Source organism: Vidua chalybeata, chromosome 1 (genome assembly GCF_026979565.1).
Source record: "Vidua chalybeata isolate OUT-0048 chromosome 1, bVidCha1 merged haplotype, whole genome shotgun sequence".
NCBI classification, from domain to species: Eukaryota; Metazoa; Chordata; class Aves; order Passeriformes; family Viduidae; genus Vidua; species Vidua chalybeata.
Window position 1 is genome coordinate 115,343,722 of NC_071530.1, and position 23,867 is coordinate 115,367,588.

The 23,867-nt window shown below is 40.2% G+C and overlaps 1 protein-coding gene across 5 annotated transcripts in view; it reads left to right on the top strand.

Moving 5' to 3' along the window:
- Window positions 1-23,867, top strand: part of FAM110B (family with sequence similarity 110 member B) — a 117,394-nt gene that overhangs the window by 71,428 nt on the left and 22,099 nt on the right. For all 5 annotated transcript variants that reach the window (XM_053938565.1, XM_053938559.1, XM_053938553.1 and 2 more), the window contains one exon: window positions 22,915-22,985. The gene's annotated coding sequence lies outside the window, so the exon portion shown is untranslated. The remainder of the gene's footprint in view (window positions 1-22,914; window positions 22,986-23,867) is intronic.

Below are 23,867 nucleotides of genomic sequence, written 5' to 3' on the forward strand. Positions count from 1 at the left end.
TGGGAGCCCAGCCTCTTCTCATCAGTATGGGTGAAAGGCAGGTCATGTCTGAAGGCTGAGTTTCCATGCTGGGTGGAGAGTGCAAGCTGGAGCTGCTGAGACCACAGCTGTGTGTTCCAGCCTGGCTCTGCTCCCCTTTCCCCTGCAGCCTCCTGGCCCAGCCAGAGGCCATGGCGTGGGGGAGCGCGTGGCAGCTCGTGCTGCTGAGTTATCCCAGCTGTGCTTCAGCTGCTCCCTTTCCCCTGCAAGAGTAAATAAATATTTAGAGTTTGAATTACATTATCAAGCAAGAACAATTTCCTTTTTTCATGTGTTTTTTTCATGTGCTTTGCTCCTTAGAGCTCACTAGCACCAGCAATGACATTAGGGAATTATCTAGAGACAAAAAAAAAAATGTAAGTCTGTCTGGATTTGCCTACTAAAAATACATTTTGACAACAGTCATTTAGTTTAAGAATGTATGTCCTCCCTGAACACCATGTTTAGTTTGTCCAGTTCCATATCCCTTTGCTACTAAATGTTTTTTCTGGACGTCTGAGAGGCTTTTCTCATCTCCAGTTGCTAGAGAATCAGTATCTATAGTTTTTCAAGCTTGAAATAGATTAGGGTGATTTTTTAATATCCATAATCTAATTGATTTCAGAGGGCTTTGTGAGGGGTGCAGTGGTGGTTTCCTTCTTTTTTTCTTTTATTATGTTGAGTCATTGGGTTTGGTTTGGGGATTTTTGTTTGGGCTGTGGTTTTGGTTTGAGAGGGTTTTGGAGGGTTAGTTATTTTATTTGTTTGTCTTATTATGTTTTCTCTAAGTGTACTATTTGCCTGCTTGCCAGATGAGGAAAAAACGCAGGGAGGCAAAACTGAATCCCTCCAACAGCAGCAGCCATCCGTTGCCACGCTGCGGTACAGAATGTGAAAGCAGAGGCTGTTTTGTTTCTTTCCATGCCCCAAATCCAAACACCTGCTTCCAGCATCCTGATGCAGGCTGTTTGTGGGCCAGTCTGTGGACTGGCAGTACAAGACAGCCCTGTCCTCTCCTCATTCCTTCACCTGAAAGGAAGATGTGGGTGCATCACCGCCCAGCTCTTGGGGCTGTCCCTTCCCACAAAGGTGGGGTGCTCTTACCCACAGTGCCTGTGCCAGGGTCCTGTTTGACACTTAAGTTTTGTGCTAGTGCAGTACAGACTGGTTGGATTTACAGGAGAGTATTCTAGACTTCCAAGCACATTGTATGGATTTTTATTTTGTTGTATGCTCTTTTTCAAAAGCTGCATGCTTCGTCCTCGCTCCAGGATTATTTTTGTTTGGTTTATCCTACCTTCCCTGAACACTTAAGAAGTTGTTACTTCTTTGTGCACTCAGCAATGCTTCCCATCGGGAAAGAGATGATTTGCAGGGCTGGCCATACAATTTTTGTTCATCTTTCCAAGCTTTTATTTACCTATACATTGATAATTGCCATGCCTGATGAGACTGGGCTTTGCTCCTGGTGTCAGTGACACAAGTTGCACGTTTTCTCACAGTCTAGCAAAGGGATAGACAACAGAGCTGTTGTCACAACTGGAATTAACACACCATATGGTCCCTATATCACCTCTTTTCTATATTTGTCTACTGCAGAAAAATTATTGAAAACAGTCGTCCATTTCCAAACTCAAGTCTTCAAACTGTTCCTTTTTCTTCCTCAGCTTCCTGCATTTTGTTTGCAAGAGGCACTGTTGTTCTTAGACTAGCAAATAAAAAAACTCCTCAGGTGCTAAAAATAACCTAGCTGTAACTCTATAAAGAATTATTTTCTGCAATTCCTTACTTTTTAAGCAGCAATGTTATCTAATATTCCCAGTACATGGGCATCTCTGTCATGTCTGTTTTTCTCTAATACAGCAATATAATCTCTGATCCATGGGTCTGTTACTGATGTCTTCTTCTCAGTTTGCAGCTTCCCATTGCTTTATTAAAGAAGTCAGTCTAAGCTTATATAACTTTAATTCTGGGTAGTCAGGGTTTTTTCCCTTCAAAATAGGTACTGTTTAATTTCTGCCAGTATTTTAGGACTTCCAGTCAAAATTACTTCAGCAAAATAATCTTATGGGGAGTGTAATAAAACAGGATTTATCTGTTTCTTCAGAAACTTTGTGCTGCTTTGTCTCTCCAAAAGGCTTCATTTTTGTCCTTTTTAAACTAAACTGATCATATGAAGAGGATTCGGATGCTGTTTGAATGACATTCGAATTATGAAGAGCTGAAAATACATGTCTGGACAAATATTCAAAGTTCAAAAGAACCTAAAGAGGTCAGAAACATACAACAAAATGCAAAACTGCAATTAACTTTACAGAAGTGAAACTATTGCATGTTGTGGAAAGACTTCAAAAAGGGTAATGCCATAAAATACTTGGGAATAATACCAGGAAGGGCCTGAAATACAGTGGGAGGGAGCCTCACAATGGTTGGCCATATAAAGATGCCCAGCTGCATTGGGGAGTAGTGGCTCTGAAGGTTTGATTCTCATCCCACTGAGGATGGATCCCTGTTGATGTTGGTTGGCATTGCATCAAACTGTTTCTCCTGTGTGGACACCTCATCTAGGCAGTCAGTTGTAGATGCTTTATACCTTGGGGGATGTTGTCAACAATATTTGAAGTATTTCAGGAAAGAAAAGCACAAATGTGAGAAATAAAATTGAAGTACAAAACTTTCAACATAGGTCATGTAGCAAGAATCAGGAATTAACAGAGAAAAATGTAAAAGTACTCATTTTGTAGATGGGTATATCCAGAGAATGGTCTGCTACAGAAACTGGGAGAAGGCTCTAGCACCTGTGGTTTCTAGTTCTAGATCTTACAAGCCATTAGCTAAGAGATGGTAGAGAATAATCTTCTGTAGGTAGGACTGGAGAAAAGATCAGTCCCTTTTCCTAAGGTCTATAATTCCTAATTGCTTATTAGTCTTTTAGATGTGTGAAAGTTATAAGAACAATGCCTGTCTCTGATTCTCCTGCAAATCTCCCACCAGTGAAAAAAAAATTAATTGTACCCTGTGAATGAACTTTGTTGTTTCTCTAAAAACCTATTAACTAAATTAGGCAATATGAACTTTACTTATTATGACAGATCTGCTTTCTGTTGTCATAATACAGAGATGATACTGACTTTTCTTCCCTTTATGATTTCATTCTCAGCTCTTTCATGTAACGTATCTCATCTACATAAAGTGTGGGGGTTTCTTTCCCCCAAGTTGGCTCTATTCTTGGCACATCTTCTTGTTCTGTGCTTTAAAACTGAGAATCAAATAATTGTTTTGGTTGGAAAGGAGATACAGTGTCTCCAAGTTCAACCCTTAATCCAGCATTGCCAAGGCCACCATTAAATCATGTTCCTAAGCACCACATCTCCACATGTTTTACATAACTCCTCTCAACCCTTTCCATGGGCAGCCTGTTGCAGTGCTTTCCGTGAAATTTTTTTTCCTAGTGTCCAGTCTCAACCTTCCATGGCACAACTTGAGGCCATTTACGCTTGTCCTATTGCTTGTTACCTGAGAGAAAAGACTGACCCAACCTCACTACAAGATCCTTTCAGGTGGTTTAGAGAGTGATAAGGTCTCCCCTGAGCCTCCTTTTCTCCAGGATGAACAGCCCCAGCTCCGTCAGCTGCTCCTCATAATACTTGTGCTCCACAACCTTCACCAGCTCATGCATTTATTCAAAACTCATTAAAACAATGTTTCTCCTCCTACTACACTCTGTCCAGATTGATTTTCCCCCTTGGGAGTCTTTTGCAGTGCCCAGCAACAAGCTTGGCTGCTTTATTTGCTAGTGAGTATTCAGTAGGTGTTGCTTCTCTGGTTGATCCCTCTGTTAATCTTTGTATAAGCCTATAGCCAGTGGACAAAGTTCCTTCCAGGTTACCCTCCTTTGGACTGCCCATGCTGATTCTGCTTGAGGATGTCCATGGGGTGGGGGTGTGTTGCAGTTTTGAATCAGTAGAATAAGAGTTAGGGGCAAGGTAAAATATCTCCTATTCCTGTCCATTAAGCTTTTCCCCTTTGGATTCATGTGTAGTTAAACACCACAGTTGTGCAGGAACCAATCTTCTGTATAAACAGTTGTTGTGTTGTGCCAAGTGTATAGTTGTTTGTTTGGTTTTTTTTTTAAGAATTGCAGGAGAATAAACACGAACATTAAGTCCAACAACTAGAAAGCAGTTTGAGTAGGTGTTGTTACAAAGGTGCAGTTGCAGCTTGCCCTGCCTCCTGCTCCAACCCTCCAGTGAATAGCAGAGCCCCAAGGGAAGACAGTTGGGGCTTTCTCCCTTTCACCTTCACTACCACAGGACCTGGCTACATTTCCCACCTTCCTGTAGCAAGCAGCTACTTCCTCAAGGAGTTTTATTTTCTTGAATGTGGCGGGTTGGCTCATTTGCAGCAAGGTGGGTACTCTGCTGGTTTGACAGCCTCAGTGCCCGAGGAGCCGCATTTATCATCAGTGGGCTCTGGCCTCGGCACCGGCTCCCCCCCAGCATTTGTCAGCGCTGAGTCGAGGTGCTGGCACGGCAGCCAGCAGCCTCCAGCAGAGATAATTCTTATCCTGTGTGCTGCTGGCTCAGCTCTGCTTTGCCTCACATGGTGACAATTTCTGCCTGCTATCGGTCCCCCCATTGGATCCCAGTCATGCAGGCGGCAAACACAGCCAAAGGATGTGTGTCCGTGCAGTTTTAGTGGTTGTGCCTTCAGTCTCCATCAGCAAACTCTGGGGAAGTGAATTCTTCTTCCCAGTCACTTTGCCCCTTTCCTAGCACATTTAGCATTCAGTATCTCCTTTGCTGACCTTGTTCTTTAAATTGCATTGGGACTTGTCTTGTTCGAGACGCAGGTCAGCAGGAGAACAGTCAAGTGTGGAAAAACACGCCATTGCTTTCACTGGGGTCAGAGCAGCACAAGTGACCTAAATTTGAAATGCTCCATACTCCGTGGCTGATCCAGCATCCTCAGGCTGCAGCCTGTCTGTCTGCTGCAGCTGCAGACCAAACAGTGATTTTTTTTTGTTCAAGAGCAAGATTTCCACCAATTTAATCTACTAACATTTGGAGTTTGGAAATCTGGGGCAAAATGGAAGGGAAAAGAGAAAGCAGGAGAAAGAAATGCAGAAAAAGTCAAGTTGTAATTGAGAAGCTTGAGTGAAACACAACCTTTTGGTCATACAGTGGAGTGTGTTTTGGCAGTTCAATTTCTCAATTTTCTAGAACAGGCATGAAATTGCTATATTTATGTATATAGGAATTAATAATATCTTACAAAAGCAACACATTAGCTTTTTTTGCGTGGGAGGAGAAACCAAGAGCTGCCTGAAGGCAAAACATTTCTAATTCCCTTTTTTAATTTCTTTTTGTTTTATTTTTTTTGAAAGAGCTCATTTTTCGTTGTGTGCACTGCTGTTGCCCACACGGGTGCTGGAGGAGAGCATCTGTGCAGTCTGCATAAATTGATTCAGAGGGTGGCCAGCCGTGCTTGGTGTTTCCTTCAGGTCACGGCTGCCACGGTTTGCCACAGTGTTTTATGCGTGCATGAGCATGGGCAAACACATCCAAGGTGTGGGAGTGCTTTGAGGAGCACTTGGCATCATCCCCCGCACATGCCGGCTGTGATGCTTGCTCACAGAAAAACACGGAATACAAAAAGCCAAGGCGGTTTTCCTTTGTGAGGTGAAGGTTGTAGGAGCATGCCTTGCATTGCTTTTGCTGTTAAAAGCAGATACATTTTTGTTGGTTTGCTTCTAGGCCACACTAAATGCTCCTGACTTCTTCCCTGACCCCCAGTGATGGCACCAGTATCACAGGAAGGGAATCCTGTCGTTCCCTCTTGGACAAGGGAGAAACCTTGGGTCAGTGGTGATAACCCCAGGAGTACTTTCTACAACTAATGTGAAAAATACGGGGGTTTTTGGTAGGGGTTTTGAACACAACAGGAGAGAGGGTTTGGGGTGGATCCCCTCCCAACCCTTCTTTTCTTTAATTATGAGAAGTTTCTGAGTGATTGTGCTGGTTGAACCATTCAGAGGAAAACAGCAGCATTCCTGCAGGGGCTTGCAAGAATTTATACTGGGGTTTTTGCTGACACCTATTTTTATATCAGAGATGGTAAAAACATACTGACATATCTAGTCTGTTTGTGAATATATTTCATTTCCATATGCATCCAGCCTTGCAGTGTGTTTGATAAGTCGGGTTACTTGTTTTAGCTCATCTGTGCTTGGAGCTAATCCAGAAAATGTCTTGAAAGAGGTTTTGTGGGGGGGAGAAGGAAATTTAGTTTGCATCATGAAGAAAATATGAAGAGTTTTTGCAAGATGTGATGACTACATTTGATATCCTATGATTTTTGTTAGTCTAGAAGTGATTTTTTTTCTTCTCTCTCTGAATCTGAGTGATCTGGGGGATGGTGATCATCTATTCTTCTTTTTCTTCTTCAGTATTTTAATCTAGGAACTAAATAACTTCTTTAGTGAATAAGTTCACTCTCTGACAATATTTCTTACAATTTCCACTCACTCTTATCTTCTTCATCCATGAGATAGATTCTGTTTACTCTTTGTAAAATATTTTGCATTATAAACAATAACATTTTGCTTAAGATCTTCATCCTTCTCTGCAGCAGATGGAGAAGTATGCTGGGCAGGAAAGCAGTGATTTTTCTGGCATTCAGAAGATAATATATAAATAAATACTGTAAGCACACACACACCTACATATATAGAAGCAATGTAAAAAAAGTATGTATTTCCAATTAGTGTGTCCAGAGAAGGGGAATGGAACTGATCACGGGTCTGGAGCCACAATACGATGAGGAGTGGCTGAGGGAGCTGGGGTTGTTTAGCCTGGAGAAAAGGAGGCTCAGGGGGAGACTTCATTGCTTTCTACAATTAACATGAAAGGAGCTTGTGATGAGCTGCAGGTCAGTCTCTTCTTCCAGGTAATAAGACAAGAAGAAACAGCCCCAAGTTGCCCCTCTGGGGGTTTAGATTGGATATTAGGAAAGTTTGTTCACTGAAAGGGTGGTCAAGCATTAGAATAGGCTGCCCAGGGCAGTGGTGGATCACCATTCCTGGTAGTGTGGATGTGGCACATGGAGATATGGCTTAGTGATAAACATGGTGGTGCCTGGGTTAAAGGTTGGCTCAATGATCTTAGAGGCCTTTTCTAACCTTAATGATTCTATAAGCCCAATTATCTCTTCAGGTTTTAAGCTTTCTCCTGCAACACTGGTATTAATGGTGACGGTTGACATTTCAGTTACTTGTTTTCTACTGATGATGAATGAAATAATATAACTGAATTTGAATTCAAGTGGGGGAAAAAAGCAGTTTTATAAGGATTAGTAAGGTAATGTAAAAAAAAATCATGATCTTGTATAGAAGTTTTCACTATCAGCATGGTATATATTTATCTTTTCAGTACATGCATGACATCACATGAAAAATGTGTAACATTGATAGAATATGGTGCTTCACTGTGAAAATGCAGCACTTTCAGATTTATTTAGCAATTTTGTGTGGTTTTTACTCCAAGTTATTATGCTTTTATGTACTCCAAGAGAAATGCACATATATATGCATGTAGGTCTTATGTATTTACTGACATAGATTTCTTCAGAGAAAGCAGTAGTTCACTTTGTGAAGTGTGGAAATTAGGTAAATGTTCATACTTGTTAAATATTATTTTTTGCTACTGAGAAGAAACCAAAAAAGATTTACCCAAAGATTGTGCCCAAAAATCAGAATACTCTATGTTTGTGCTGAAGTCCTGGAGCAATTACAAGAAACTAAGAGAATCTAAGAAGAATCAATACGCTGTTCTTTATTTTAAATACTGCCCAAATTGGTGGTTTTGACAGATATTTCTTGTTGACTATTGCCTCCCATACATTTTACAAGATAAAGCTTAGAAACCTGATTTTTTTGGTCTACCTACTCATTCCTGTTTTATTTTATCCTTTTGCTTTTATCCATGTATTTTAATCCAGAACTCATAATGAAATTCAATCTTTCAAAACAGTTCACAAAATCATCAATTTAATGCATGGTTTGTCAGTTTTGCTTTCATAACAGCTGTAAGATAAATAAAATAATGATATATTTACAGCACAAGGTCATGCAGTTTTTGTGATAGCAGGTTTTCATATAAGATTACAGCTAAAAAAGAGGGGAAGTGCTGAGTTACATAACTTGCTAAAGTTTGACACTTAGAATTTGTGTTATAACAGCACTTCATAGGCTATAGATGGGGCTGTTTCAAGTTCTGTTGTAAATCTGACTTTACAAGGCTTTAATGTTCTGTAGGCTAATAAAAATCTCTCTAGGACTGAATGTGTGAAATAAAAAAATTGGTGTTTTTAGTATATTTTATTGCTCAGGGTATTTTGTCATCTTTGATTGTTTTTCGTCAAGATTGCATTGCTCTCGGATTTTTGAATAAATCTTAAAGCTTACCTTCATGTCTGAGAGAGGATGGGCAAGAAAGAAAAGGAAAAAAAATAAAAAGGCATTCCAAAAATAGAAGTCTTGCATTTGCTCAGTAAAGTTTAAGGTATCAATGTGAGCTTTTGGCACTGGAGAAAAGGGCATAAATATTGAGCATAAAATATAGTGTAATAATAAGTGATAGCATTTTCACATGGTTGAAGTATAAGCCTTCCAGGAGCTACAGAGGATAAGCTGTAAGCCCCAGAAAGTCAGCTTTTCTGGAAGACTACCCCTGTGCACTGCACATCTCTCCTTGTTTGAAACATCTGGGGTGCTAAGCAGGAGAGGAAATTGTCTGACCTGAAATTTTGAGGGTTTATGTAGCTTTTACATGGTATTGTTCGAAGGATTCACCTGCTTGGCAACATGAAAATGCCAGCACCTGACAATGCCAACAGTTAAGAAGTGTGATTAAGAATATCTATCTTGATTTCACATAAGCAGAAGTGGCTCACAGGAGGAGTTAGCCCTCAGCCAAACGTGCTGCACTTTGCCATTTACACAGACTTGGTGCAAGGCAGTGCAGGGCTGCCATAACAACCTGCCCCAGAAACTTGACACCCTTCCTTTGGTGGTAGTGATGTGAGAACAGTGACAGCTTTAGGTCACGAATACTGTACTGGCATTTCCCTCAATCCCCATGCTACTTTGTCATTTATGCTAGTTGTATTCAGTACTGGAGTGGTTGTTTCTGGCTGCCTTGTCTAATCTGGAAGGAGAGGACTGTCACATGCAAGGGTGACACCAGCCCGACCATGACCTGCAAGGCTTTCAGTGGCCTCATCTAGGGGAAGGAAATCCATGCAAGAGCATAAACCTAAGGCCAGGAGAGGTCTGGGAGCAAATATCTACAAATTTCTCACATCCCTACTCCTTTTCCTGTGTCCATGGGCTTCAAGTCCTTAGTTTCCTCAGTGAGTATGATAAGCTTTCATCAGTGTTTGGTGACCTTTCTTCACCACGTTGTGGTGCCCCAAGTATCTCTGGCACTGCTGTTCCAGCTGGTTTCCATGCACAGGACATGTTGCATTTTGTTGCTGTTGGGTGAAGGAGAAAGAACTGGGGAAGCTGTTGAGTCTGCCCACCACATAAACCATGGGGACCCAAGCGAGCCCCAGCTGTCACAAAACCTGCAGCACACAGTGTTTGCTTTGGGCACAAACACTGTTGTTTTGTCTGTAATTCAGCCCCTGGGAGGGATCCCATGGGCTGGGCTGTGCTCTTTTGGGCTGGCAGAGATAACCAGGCTTGCATTGCACAGGTGAACAAGAGACCTGCCAGGGATAAAAGGGGAAATCAGTGTAGGATAAAAGCAGCTCCAAAAGATAGTGTGTCCTGTCACCTTGGTCCCTGGCGAGGTGGCCAGCTGCCAGTTCCTCCCAGACAGCTTCAATATGGGCTTGAATGAAGTTTAAGACTGCTGGCTGTTTATCTAATATTGTTCATTGTTCTGTACAGGCAATTGCAGAAATTAAGGATTCATGTATGGGGGTAAAAAAATTGTTTTTTCAGATTTTTATGTAGTGCCGCCTTTCTGCATATGTAAGAAGCTATGGTCCACAGCTTTCCTCACAGTTAGTCAAGAAAGTCGCTTTTCTTTATGTTAGACAGTGTTGCTTTGGGGTAGAGAGGGAGAGATTGAAAATTTAGGGGAGTTGTGAAACTGTCCCCCTCAGATATACACAGTGGTAAAAAAACAAAGGCTTTTTATTAGTATTATTTTTCCTATAGCTAGATATTCCCTTGAACACTTTTGTATGCTGTATTCTTTACTCGTGTTTTCTAACTTGGGCTTAAAACTGCCAGGCAGCTGGGGACTTCCTTTCCCTAGTTCTTGTCCACAAGGAATTACTGGACAGGAAGAGAAAGAAGCTCCTGCAAGAAGTAAGGCAAGGACAGGAGCTTCAGGTGAGCACATCAGAACTCCTCCTAGAGAAAGAGAATTAAGGTATCTTTGGTGGTATGAATGCTTTATTTGCCTCAATTTGCATCCTTTGAATTCATGTCATACTGAAGTCATGCTCTATCATGACAGTTGTTCATATGCCCAATATTTTGAGCACTCACAATAGCAAAATCCTTTTAAAATGATAATACCTGGTTGGAGTATATCTGGTTGTGTGTTAGAACTGTTAGACATAGGAAGTTTTGTTTTAGGAAGTGTAAAATAATGTTCCTGCAGTCAGCTGTGCAGTTTTGGTGTGAGAAGGACTGTGCTGGATGGTTTCAGAGGTGCAAAACAATTTTAAAAAGTGCGCTCATTTTAAACCTCGGTGCCTTCTGTAGTTTCATTTCAAAGTAGGTAATCTCTTACTTTATGCAGTTTCTATTCCTAGTGAGGGTTTAGTTAAGGGATAGAAGCCCAGACAAGTCTGAGCACAGAGCAGTTGTTTGCTTTGCTTTTATGTGCTTTGGTGTCAGCAGTGCATGGTGAATTGGCAGCACAGCAAGTCCTGTGATAAGAGTGAATGTCTGGGCCTTAGACTGTCCCTGTGCTCCACCTTGAAATCTTCTGGGTATCTCCTGCTCCCCTCTGAACATAACATGAGGGGTGTGTTCTTACAGGTAGCGAGAAAGCACCTGAGCAATTATTCTTGAGAGATGCTGATTTGAAGGGAAAGGAGGGTGGCAGAAGCTGCTTTGTGTTGGCATCGTGGTGCAATGGCTGCTTGTGGGGACCACCTCTGCTTGTGTTGTGGAGGTCCCAGGACAGATAAAGCCAGGTTTAGGCACATATATTTTTTAATTACATAACCCTTTGGGGGTGGCTCTGTATACTCACCTACTACCAGATCAGAAAATAGGAGTAGTCTTACTAAGCCTTTTGCCACATGTTTGTTGAGGTTGTGGAAGCACACAGCGAGGGTTCTTTTGCATTGTGAAGAAAGTGAGTTCTTCCTTAGAGATCTGCTTATTTTTACTTTTGAGTGTGTGTAGATTTAACTGAAGGGCATGTATTCACACAGTTGTTCTATTTAAGTTAATGTGGGGTGACTCAGTGTGTATTCACTACTGCAAGCCCACAGCGACTGCAACAGAACATTTTATTGTCTGAAGACAATGCTAATAATGGTAGCATTAAAACAGCATTGGAATTTCACAAGACAATATTCTGTTCCCAGAACTGCCGAGGGACAAAGAGATTTGCCATTGTCAGACAGGGGAACAGGAGCTGGCCTGCAGTGCAAACAGTGCCCTCCGCTTCCGCTGGGCTGGGCTGGGGTGTCCTGCCCCTCTCCGCTCCAGCTTCCCGGGACCTGCTCCAGAGTTTGTCCCAGCAGCGAGCACCTCTGCAAAGCAAGCACTGCAGTAGCTGGCTCTGCTGAGAGCTGTTGTAAGACAGCCCCTTCCCAGGATAATCCTACTCTAAGCTGCTTTCATCCAACAGGTGAGCTATCTTGGCCAGCTGAAAGGGCTGGAAAGGGCAGACACTTCTTTGGCTGCCCTCCACCTATCACTGCTCTGGTGCTTGGTCCCACCAGGTATGCAATTTGCTGAAGGAGAATTTGGGATAGGTGTAGTGTTTTGCAGTTAATACATTGTGGCTGCTATGGCATTCCCATAACTCACAAAGCAGTGATTCAGAAGGGATGCAGTTTACATTCGTTGTGCATTTCTTTACCATGAGCTTTGGTGGAGGGATTGTAGGATGAAACCAATGTGAGTGTGGTGACAAGTGGAGGGCAGCTGTGCTGTCTTTGTAGCTGAGGTATAAGTGCAAATAAGTTGTTCATTATGAAATTAATAAGTATTACATATATATTATTATTAATCCTTAGCACCACCTTTTATTGTGTAAAAACAATAACAGTTTCCTTATCAAAAGCGTTGTTAATACTGCTTGGATCCTGAAAGCAAAAATGCAGAGGTGGGAGCTGTATGTATTTATTCTTTCATAGGAAATACTTAAAGTAAAACATTTCTACCCTCATAAGTACTCCTCTGCAGCAGGTTCCTGGTATGCTGGTGTAATAGATTGGATAATGACAGCGTAGACAATAAGATGAGAAAATGAACTGAAGATGGGACTGTTGGCAGTGCAGAGACACTGGCTGGAAACCTCACCAACCATAAACCACATTTGTAGTATCATGGCTTACATCCAGTGTGGACAGCATCTGCAGTGCAAAGCCATTTGGAGGCTCACTTGTGGTGAGAACAAAGTTTGCTCTCTGCATTAGTAACTAGCAGATTAGATAGCTGTGAATCCAGGCTCTGTCTTGCACTGAACATCCTTGAGATGAGAATCCACTGAGCTTCTTTAATGACTCCCAGCAGCATTTCCCAGGAGCCATGTGACGAAGTACCAGAGGGTTGGGCTTTGATTTCAGTAGCTTCATTATGGAGTTGTGCTTATCTCTTAAAATGGATCCTTTCAAAATTTTTGTTTGGTGGGAATAGTGAAGAAAAAGAGCTGATTTAAGGAAAATTGAATGGGGGAAGTGTCATATGTTTTGGAGTGTTGAGATTCCAGGCATCCTTACTGTGAAAAATGGGAGTTTAATTACCCAGGTTTTGTGTGGGTTTGCTGAGTTGCTTTAGTTTGTTTGTCCTCTGTCTTTATTAATGCTATTATTTATTTTCACTAAACAGAAAAAAATAATTCAGTGATCTCTGTTGCTCAGTGTCTGCCGGGAATATTGGGACTGAGTTGTATCACTGCAAATATTGGTGTGTTCTTGCTTGTACTGTTGGCAGAAACACTGGGGAGTGTCAAACAGCCTAACTCAATATTGCTTATATCTTCTATTTTCTTTTGACAAAATCATTGTGTGGTTCTGCCTCAACATGGTCTTCTGTGAGCAGCAAGGAGCAGATCACATCATTATTGAACCTGCTAATTTAGTCCATGTGCTATCTACCATAGAAATTTATGGAGTACTTTCAGCAGTTTCCCTGCCTAATACACATTTTGGGGCATCAAAACATCTCCTTTGATTAGACAGTTTCTAAATAGCAACATTTGTTATACCTGTCACTTGATTTTTGTTCCAGTATATCACGTGTGTCCCCATGTGTCCCTGCCTATTTGTATCACCAATACAGGGAATCTGGGGTATGTTTTCAGCAGACAGCCAGGCTTGCACAGAATGGCACAGCCCATCAGCCCTCTGTTTAGCCTCTACTCGCAGTTAAACAAAACACTGGTATTAACAGCTTTTTATCCTTCTCACCCCCTTTCCTGAACTGATTCCTTAATGCTGTACACAGAGTCCTGCACAGCACTGCCTGTTAAGTCACTGCCTTGCTGAATAAATTACAGGTGCCTGCTGCTAAAAAGGAAGAGATGATACTTTTCTTTCTCTACATGGTTCTTGTTCTCTTCCTAATGTTTTCTTGATTTTCTCAAGTCATCCTGTTTTGTTTGCTGTTGGCAAATAAATCACTGAGAGATGCAAAAAGCAAAAGAGCAGAGGAAATGCCCGGTGCATACTGAGAAGCAAATATTCCAGTCTTTCAAGCATGGAGAAATGGAAAGAGGCGGATATAGATGGTGATGAATTTAAACATGTACTTATTTATTACTCTGTCATCCATGTCTGGATCATCTGCTGCTGAGGAGAGGATGAGACAAAGAAACACTTGATTTTGGCACCACTGAAATGAGGTGGCAAGATGAGATCAGAGAATCGTATAGGTTGGAGGGGACTTGCAGAAATCACTTAGTCCGTCCTGCTGACCAACTTGAATCCCATCTGATCAGGTTGCTCAGGGCCATGCTCAGGACACTTTTGAGTATCTCCAAGGATGAAAGTCCAGCAGACTCTGTGGACTTCTGTTTCAGTGTTTCTCTTCCCTGAAAATAAAAAGTTTTCTCCCCTGTGTAAGGCTGTAATATCCCAAGTTGCAGCTCTGATGCTCCCCTTCCTCCCTGTGTACTTGTGAGGACAGTCTGTGTCCCCTCCCATCAGGCAGTAGCATGTAGTGGGTAGGTCTCCCTGTATCTCTCTCTTTTCATGACTGAGCAAACATAGTGCCCTCACCCTCTCTTCCTATGCCCCAGCTCCTCAACTGGCTCTGGCAGTGGGCAGCCTGTGCTGCTCCTGGCAGCATGTCTACAGGAAAAACTTTTCTGTGCTGCATCCCATGAGTACCCTGAGACTGGTTTCTCTTCTACTGACCTTAATTTCTTTCCTTTTTCAGCCTTTTTGCATGACATCTCCAAAATAGTAGCATTTTCAAGCTATAGTTTTCACAATAGTGAATGGTGTTCACTGTAGGGTATGGTGTCACGCCAAAATCTATGTATGATAGTAGAAAAGAAAAAAAGCAACTGTTAATTCTTAGCTCAAATGCTTTTGTCTCTCATGATGTTAATTTTTACAACTATACCCCTTCAACAAGACTTGATCCTGACTATTTTTTCTTGAAGAACTTAAAATGTGTTGTCCAGTGTGAAATTAAATATTCTGTAGTCAAATGCAAGCATCCAACCCAAAAAGGCAGATGCTACTCTCGGTCCAGTATCTATGTGTAAGTCACATTCTGTTGGCAAATGAAGTGGAAAAAATGTCTCTAAAATAGTTTCTTCTGCTGCTTCCCTATTTTTTTATATTAGGTTGCCCCTGGTATTTCAAGAGTTTCTATCCAGGTACTGTATACTTTCCAGGTACTGTATACTTTCACAGCAAATCCAAACACATTTTAGCTGAGCAAAGAACATTTGGAGACTGGCTCAGTGCCCAGAGCCTGCTTTTAACCTCTGCTAAGGCCCTTGTCTTTCTCAGCAGCACTGAATGTGGTGTTGATATCCAACATTTTCTAGCTACGGGAGAAAAAAGAAAAATTCAATATAGAATTTCTGAATCTTAGTGAATCAGGTGTAACAAATACTGGCCTAAAAGAAGACATCAGATTGTAAAGATCCTGAGAAGCAGGATCAGGCATGCTTAACCACCCAGGTTAATGAGCAGAGAGCTATGGCACTTGATGAATTCTCATGTAACTTTTTAAGATATCCACTATCTCCCAGCTGAAAATTCACACATAGTTATTCTGTAAATGTATTCTAAAAATGTTATGACCATTAAATATTGTCTAATATATGTATAAATTCTGAATGGCTAATTTAGACTTTGGACGATTCATTTTCTTCTTACAAGTATATTTGAGAATTCCTCTAGAGTAATCCACCAACTCATCAAGGAACTACTGAGTATAAGTTAAAGCAAATAGTATGTCAAGAGATTGACAACTTGATTTTATGTTATTTCTCACTGACTGAAGAAATTGAATCTGTCTCTCTATCCCTAAAATAAAGTAATCCCAACACAATATTGAAGCACTCGTGAACAGCTGTTGCTCATAGCATGATGCTCCTCTTGGAACTTGAAATAATGTGCATCTGTTTACAAGGTGCATGAATAAAATATCAGACAGGTAGAATTTGTGACCTAGTTAGAAGTTATGTGCATGATCTCTTCTCCTTGGTTGAACTGAGGAAACATCTAGAGTGGCTAATCCTTACTACAACAAACCTTATCTGAGTTTTTTGGTTTTGTTTCTTTTAGTGAAAGGGTCATTTATGAATGTGTGCTCTTTTGATTTGGGGCTGAGCTTAAAATAGCTAGACATCCAAAAACTTAATATGCACAATGAAATTTAATTAGGTAACTGCATGAAAATCAAAGGGATTCTTTTGTAGACAGGATGCAAGAATCCCCTTTTGGTACTTTCAGCACATCTGCAGCTAAGTCCTGTTTTCATCTCCTCCTCTTCAGCAAGAGGTGTTAATAATAGATGTATGATCTGCTGCCGAGGGTGATGGGCCAGGGATGTGAGGAGGAATGGACTATATTCCTTCCACTTGCATGGTGCCTTCTTCATGTAGCAAAAGTGCACAACGTCTAATATTTCAAAAGGCAGTCTTCAACTTTGTACATTCCAATTTGATTTGCTAAATTTGGTTCCCACAGACACCAAGCACTTATTTCATGGTCACAGTTTGACTTTTGGATGCTAAGTACCTCTTGAAAGTATACACAGAATTTCTGAATTTAGGCTTAATTAAGCATTTCCATAAAAGATACAAGCCTAGCATATATCTGTTTATAAAAACCTTTTTATATCTATAATGTGGACTAACTCTTGGAAAAGATAGTAAGCTTCAAATGTGCTCCAGTTACATCTCTCCAACTTAAGTTATTTATTTCAAAAATTGGTTTTCTTTTTTGGTAGATTAGGCAATACTGAATAAAATTGGATTTGTTTAAAAATCTGTTCAATGTTAACTCTCAGCATGAGAGGCTACCTGCAATATTTATGAATCATAATTATGTGAGACTTATAAAAAAAATCCAACAAAACACAGAATTGCAGAATGAACTAGGTTAGTAAAGACCTTTGAGATAAACACAAAAAAACACCATGCAAGTGAAGAAATAGAGGATTCCATTGAGGGAAACACCAGATACACTTTTTGAGCAAGATCACTGACACATCCAAATATGAATATTTCATATAAACCATCACACTTTTTAAATCACCTTTTGCTGGCAGTTACCAGAGCCAGCAAAATTTCACAATGTTTCATTCAGGCAAAGGTCAGTGATGAATTGAATTTCATTCTCTTAAACATTTCCATTTCTTTTTTGTGGCTGTGTCATTGCCTTGATTGCTTGGGGCTTGTTTTGTTTTGTTTTTCCCTTCTATTACATTTTTTGGGTTTTTTTTTCAAAAAAAGTGGTGAGATTAAAATTTTTGCAAAGAAAGATATTTAGGCAGTGGTTTTTTTTTTTTTTTTTTTGGTTGGTTTTTTTTTTTTTTTTTTGTTTTGTTTTGTTTCTGTTTTGGTTTTTTTTTTTTTTTTTACTCATGGGAAACATATTGGAGGTAAGCTTTTTTGTGTCATGCAAGTTGTGGTTCCCACCTCCTGGTGTATTTAATGCACTGTGTGCTCCTCAGCAGAGCATGGGCAGCAGCTTCGAGCTCCCTCTCCACTCATTTACAGCTTCAGCAGCTTGGGTGCAGAGCATTCCTCTCTGTGTGTCTGCACATGTCAGTGTGTGGTGTCCTAATTAAGATTTGTTGTAATCCAGGTAGTTCAAATAAAGTTTCATGTGTGGTTTTCACTTTTCCTGTTCTGGTATTTTTGTGATTTTTATGTTCAAGGATGAGACTTCTCTGAACTTGTATGAAGGCAAAAAAGGAGAGCAGCTATAGAAAGTATATTTAGGTATAAGTTTTTTAGCTTTTCATAAGATGCATTTAGTTGGCATGATGTTGCCTATCTGAAAATTGTTTTATAATAATTTCATCCCATTTTTCTTTCATGTCAGTTTCCATCAACAAGGCAAAACAGTCTTTGCTTTAATTATTCTTTATTAAGATTCATATCTCTGAGATTAAACTGAGAAAAGCTTTGGCAATTCTCAGGTTGTGGTTGTCTAAAGAGGAGCCAGACTGAGGAATGGAACTCCTTGTTTTCCAGCAAGTAAAAATAGGAAAAATCAGCTACACTCCCTGAATCCTCACTACAGTGCCTGCATGCTTACCCCAGGCATGGGGCACACCATGTTTTTGAGTTAAGAGATGCTGAAGAAGATACATCCTTGACAATGCCTTTGAGAATTTGTTATGAGATGTGTCCCTCTGCTGATAATATCCAGGGACAGATGTCTCTTCCATTCTTCAGATGTATCTCAAGTAAGAAATCCAGATGTTAGGCTGGCCTCTTTCTCAATTTTAAAATAATCACTGGGCTCTGGCTTACGTGGCAAACACTTTGGTTATTCCTTCCTTTGAGGTTTTTAAATTTTGAATATGCAATGCCAGTCACAGGACTCTGAGATTCGTTTTTCTCATATAATGGGTGCTTTTTATTGTAAGAATATTCAACTGGCAAGGGACCAGCTAAAGGGATCACTGGTGGAACAAGGTGGAGTTTTCTATAGTTTTGTATGTTATGTTCACATTTCAATGACTCTTAGTTCTAAAGGTCTCAACTTAATTGTGAAGATATTATTTAATGAGTCTTCTAAATGTGTTGTATTACTGGAGTGGCCTGGCACCCCAAATGACAGGAGAGTTTCTGTCTTGCCAGTACCCAGCCTGGGTGTGGCTGTCCCCAAGTCAGTCTGTCTTGAAAAGGAGCATCACTCCTGCCTGAACAATTTGCATATTCTTTTGCTTACCAAATAGTCAAAAAAAATACATTTCTAAAAAAACGGTAAAAATGTTTTGAATTTTTCTAGTTACAAACTTAACTTTAGATGCACAGATCTCTTCATATTGGTTGTTAAAATTTTCCACTTGACCTTGATTTCAGCAGCAGAAAAGAGATTTCCTGTTGAAATTAGGATAATGAGCCATTGCAATATGCCAGCTGCCCAGCCATTGTGGACTCTTTTTCTAGGCATTCCAGGAGGATTTTTTTGGAAAGAAATTTGAATGAATGTGGGATTTTATAGAGAAAAAAGCTACAGAGAAATGTCAGTTCAGAGAAGAAAGTGGTAGCTCACACCCATATTATTAAAGAAGTTAATATTTTTTTACAGTGTGAGACTAGTCCACAGTTTCTTATCTTGGTTTGGGTGCTCCCTGTCTAGGTGAGGCATTTTCTGCCCTTACAGAGGAGATTAAATCTTAGCTGAAGCTCAGAAGGGAAAACCAGCTCTGTGTACACCACTCAGTGTAATGATTTTTTGTGATTTTGAAAGTCTGATATTAGCTGTCCTTATGTTGTTTTGGACCTCAGATGGTTTCGAGTATTTTTTTTTGCTTTTTCTTTTTTTCTTTCTCTTACTTTTCTCCCTCTCTCTTTTTTTTTTTTTTTCCTCCAAAGAGAACTGAAAAGATAAGGACAGTTGCTTTAAATATTCATGTTGAGGCCATTTGCACCTGTCTAGTAGGAGCCAGTGACCAATCAGTTCTTTGCACATATCTCAGCTACTGTGTGTTTGGCACTACATCAGCATATCTATTATTGATTTTTAAGAGAAGTACTGTGGGGGCACCTAGTGTTCCTAAGAGATAGTATGGCAGAGATCAATCTTGCCTGTTGGAGTGAACTGGTCTGGATGGGGCTTTGAGACATCTTGGTCTAGTGGAAGGTATCCCTGGCCATGGTGGGGATGTTGGAACCAAATGATCTTTAAGGTCCCTTCGAACCCAAACCCTTCTCTGATTCTGTGATACAAATCTGCTTGCACAAGCCTTGTTAAATTACTTAAAGGGAAAAAAAAGATCTAAGAAAGAGTGAGGAAGGAATGGAATGGTGACTGCACACCATGGCAACTGTGCCTGCCTGCAGGAAGCAAGTCTGTCCATCACCAGGAAGAAGCACTGTGCTCTCAATGGTAACAAACATTTTTGAACTCTACTGTGCATCCAGTGTAAAGCTGTACAACAACATATACTGCTGTATTTTCATCCAAGTCATACAACTGCAGGAGAAATGAAATCCTGGGCCTCCTGATCCAGGAAGAATGTAAAAAAAAAAAAAATTAAAAAGCACCTAAGAATCAACTATAGCAGTTGTCAGATATAAGTTGCCTTCTTGGAGGCCAAGCATTTGGTATTGGTTTATCACAAGTAGGTTGGTTCTTCCAATGCAGGGCTGGCTTGGTATTCTACTGCAAATTCCATGGAAGGAGTGGGACAAGCCAAGTCTGTTTATTTCTTGTCTATTTATCATCTTCCTTTCATATTTTCATGGAGAAAAACAAGTGCATATAACTTGTTGGTGGCCTTTTTGGGTTCTTCTGCATTGGAATTGGACCATACTGGGAGGTAGCTGGAGTAACCAAAATTTGGTGACAGGAGTCTGTCATGGTGCTTGCTAAACACATAAGAATTGCACTTGCGTGAGTAATTAGAACTTGTGACACCTCTTATGCTAAACAGTATATTAAATTGGGAAAGGAGAATCTAGTGCTTTTAGCTATCCTGATTAGTCCTTGCTCATAAATTCTACTGAAATTTATGCTATACTCTTCATTTTCTCTATTTTTTCTTGCAGTTCCATGTTAATATTTAAAAATACTCACTGTGGTGTATGTGGCCCTTCTCAGCTGTGTTAAGGGTGTTGTGTTGATTAAGAGATTTGTCTGAAATGTGTTGCTGAAGGGCATTATCTTGGAGTGATAAAGTGCTACTGGACATCTATTACTAGAACAGTTCATCTGATTAAACAGGGCAATTAGTACATGGTTCTGCCTTGAGCTGTTCATCCTGCATCTACCAGTGCTGCCTGTCTGAGGATTTGCTGTCCTGCTGGCAGAGACATGAGTCCTCACAGAGAGTTGTCCACATTGCTGCTTCACGGTCCCATGCATGAGAATATTTTGTGTTACACTGAAGAATTGATACAGTCTGTAACTTAATTCAGAACTTGGTCTGCCTCCCCATTACTCTTTAAGCTTTATCCATTGACAGTTTTGTCAGTGCACACTGCTGCTGCAGATGGTAAATAGCATCATTGGGGTTTTGTTCCATGGCATGAATGATGAAACCAGTCTTGCACTGAAAGCTCCACAGAATATTTATCTGTTTGAGTTTTGTATGTATATCTTCTTCAGTCATTTCTGTCCTGGGTCCAGAACCAAGCTCAGTGAAGCCCATGTGTGGTGTGTGCTTTCCTGGTGGTTTCACAATTTAATGGATACCTTCTTGGGAAATCCTTGAGACCTGGAGCAGCATGTTTATTGTGGCACCAGAGGATTCCAGCAATTCACTCTACAATAACTACTCCACTATTAATACTTCCACTTTTTGTTACTGTGACCTCTTTATAACACTTAGAAGATAAAATAGGCTATACATTCCTAACATAGTGTACACTGGTGTTCACTAAACAACATATTTCACTATATAGCTCACACTGAGATTCATATCATAAATGTGTCTGTTTGAATTACTACTATTGGAATAAAGCACATGTATGTTAGTCATTATGTCTATATACTTGTATCATTTGGAAACTAAAAGTGTATTCTTGTTGGTATGGGAAGATGAGAACTCTTGTGCATGCACTTATGTGGTGACTGCGTACTGGAGCTCTCTTAAAAGCCATTATGATAGTGGGTCTTCCTTAGCTTGGCATTTCTCTCCTTCTGCTGGCTGTCATCAGCCTCACAGCAGAGAAGAAAACTGTTTCTCCCCTTCTTCCACCATTGTCTTTTTTTCCACATAAAAAGATGTGTAGAAAGCTGCGTCCCACAGCAGAGGTGTCTTCCTCCCTAAGAAATACACTGACTTATTTTTCCCTTACCTATTGCATACGCAAATGCTTAATTGCAGGAAAATTATCTCAAAATTTTAAAATTATGTGCTTTTCTGTCAGCCAATTTATTGTGAAGATATTTGCAATCATTTTTAGCAGGTGACACAAAATATGTGTTTTTTTCTGCATGGACTTTAATAACTTTAAAACTCCAAAGAGTAGGTAATAATTTTGTGGAGAAAAAGGAGAAGGTGTGGCATATGAAATGAAATATGTATTGATTGACTAGATAGGAGTAGTGTTTTCTAAATACAATACTGCCATGTTTTAAAAAGCATTGTCTAAAATAAATATTTTAGAAAAGGAAAAAAGACTAAGGAAAAAAAAGGCAAATTTTTTACATATAGACGTATAAAAATTAAAGAGTAGGGTTCTCATGCTTTTTGTTGTTAGCTTGGAACATATCTTGTCATCCCTTCCAGCAAGGGAGGTGTGGAGGGTTTTTGAGCACACAAATATTTTGCTCTTTGGCCTTAACTTTGAGTAAGGGAAAATATATCATCACTGTAGATTCCATATTTTCATGTCAAAATCAACTAGCAGCTGCCCTAAAATAACACTAGCAGTTACATATTGATATCTTTCCCTCAGTTACTTGTAAAGTAGCTGACATTGATTCCATGCCCTACTAAATTTTTATCATAGAAACAGAGTTGTGTTTTTTTCTTTGCAGTATTTTCTCTCATCTTTATTTGGAAATAGCTAAAACCACAACAAGATGGATTGTTTATCTATAACAAGAACTTAAAATCACAATTTTTTTTGTCCTTCGTCAGTGAATTAAAAATTGCATTTTGACATTTTGGCCCTGGTTGCATTTATTCACTTATCCCCAGCACAGACGCATTTCATCTCACACATCAGATACTGTGTCATGTGCAAGCTTGTGTTCTGAGGCTTCCCTAATGACCTTTTAATTAGTTGTTATTATTACACAGCTGACAGGCTTCAGCCACATTGATGTCATAATTTATCTCGCCTTTCATGTGAAATAGTCCTGATTGCTGCTGTGGCTGCCTTGCACTTCTTCCCCTCCCTTCTCCTGGCATGGACTGGCCTTGCTGTCCTGTTTCCATGACCTTCAACACTGACGTACATGCACCTGCAGTGTTACTGCTATGTTGTGTTTTGGGGTTTTTTAATGCCTTTTTTTTGTCTTTTTTTTTGTTTTTTTCAGAATCCTCTGGAGCGTCACATTCCCCTGTTTGGAGTGTGGACAAGAGTTTGGCATTCATTCTGCTTTCACAGGTACGTTTTTGAATTAAAATGCACATTTTTTTCCTAGAGGTTGATAAAAGGAGAGCAATTCCAGATTGATTTTACTATGTCCTCCTCTGCTGTCTTGGGAGGTATGTTTTGATAATGAGTTTCTCTTTCTCCACCTTTACTAGTCCATTGGGTTGGCAGATTCATTAGTTGCAAGTATATAGTTGAATGCCATTTCAGAAAGATTGAGGCTTTCTCTTCTCTTGCTGGCCTCAGTCATGCAGCCATGTGTGTGTTGCAGAATAATTTTTGGAAGTTCTCCAGTAGTTCCAGGCTTTTTCTCACCCTTTATTCCCAATATGTACTTTGGTTGCAGTCGCTCCATTCAGTAAATTTGTTTCAGCTTTTTACAACGGAGACCTCCTGTGCAAGTGAACACTTCTTGCCTTGGTCCTCCAGAGCTTTCTATTTATTTCTGTTACTTACCTGACTCCTTTTTGGAAGTATTCCAGTAGTTCCAGGCTTTTTACCATCCTTTATTCCCAGCCTGTACTTTGGTTACTGTTTTTCCATTCAGTAGGTTGCGTTAGCTTTTTGTAACAGAGACCTTCAGTGCAAACAAGCAATGGTAGCCTCAATACTTCAGAGCTTTCTGTTACTTAATTGGTTAATACTACTACTTTCCAAATACTGAGTCACACAGAATCAGAGAATGGATGAGGTTGGAAGGGACCATAGTGGGTCATCTGGTCCAACCTCCCTGCTTAAGCAGTGTCATCGTAAAGTACATGGTATAGAATTTTGTCCAGACAGTTCTTGAATATCTCCAGTGAGGGAGACTCTACATCCTTTCTGGGCAATCTGTTCTAGTGCTTAGTACAGAAGTTTTGCTGGTAAAGAAGTTCTTCCTCATATTCAGGTGGA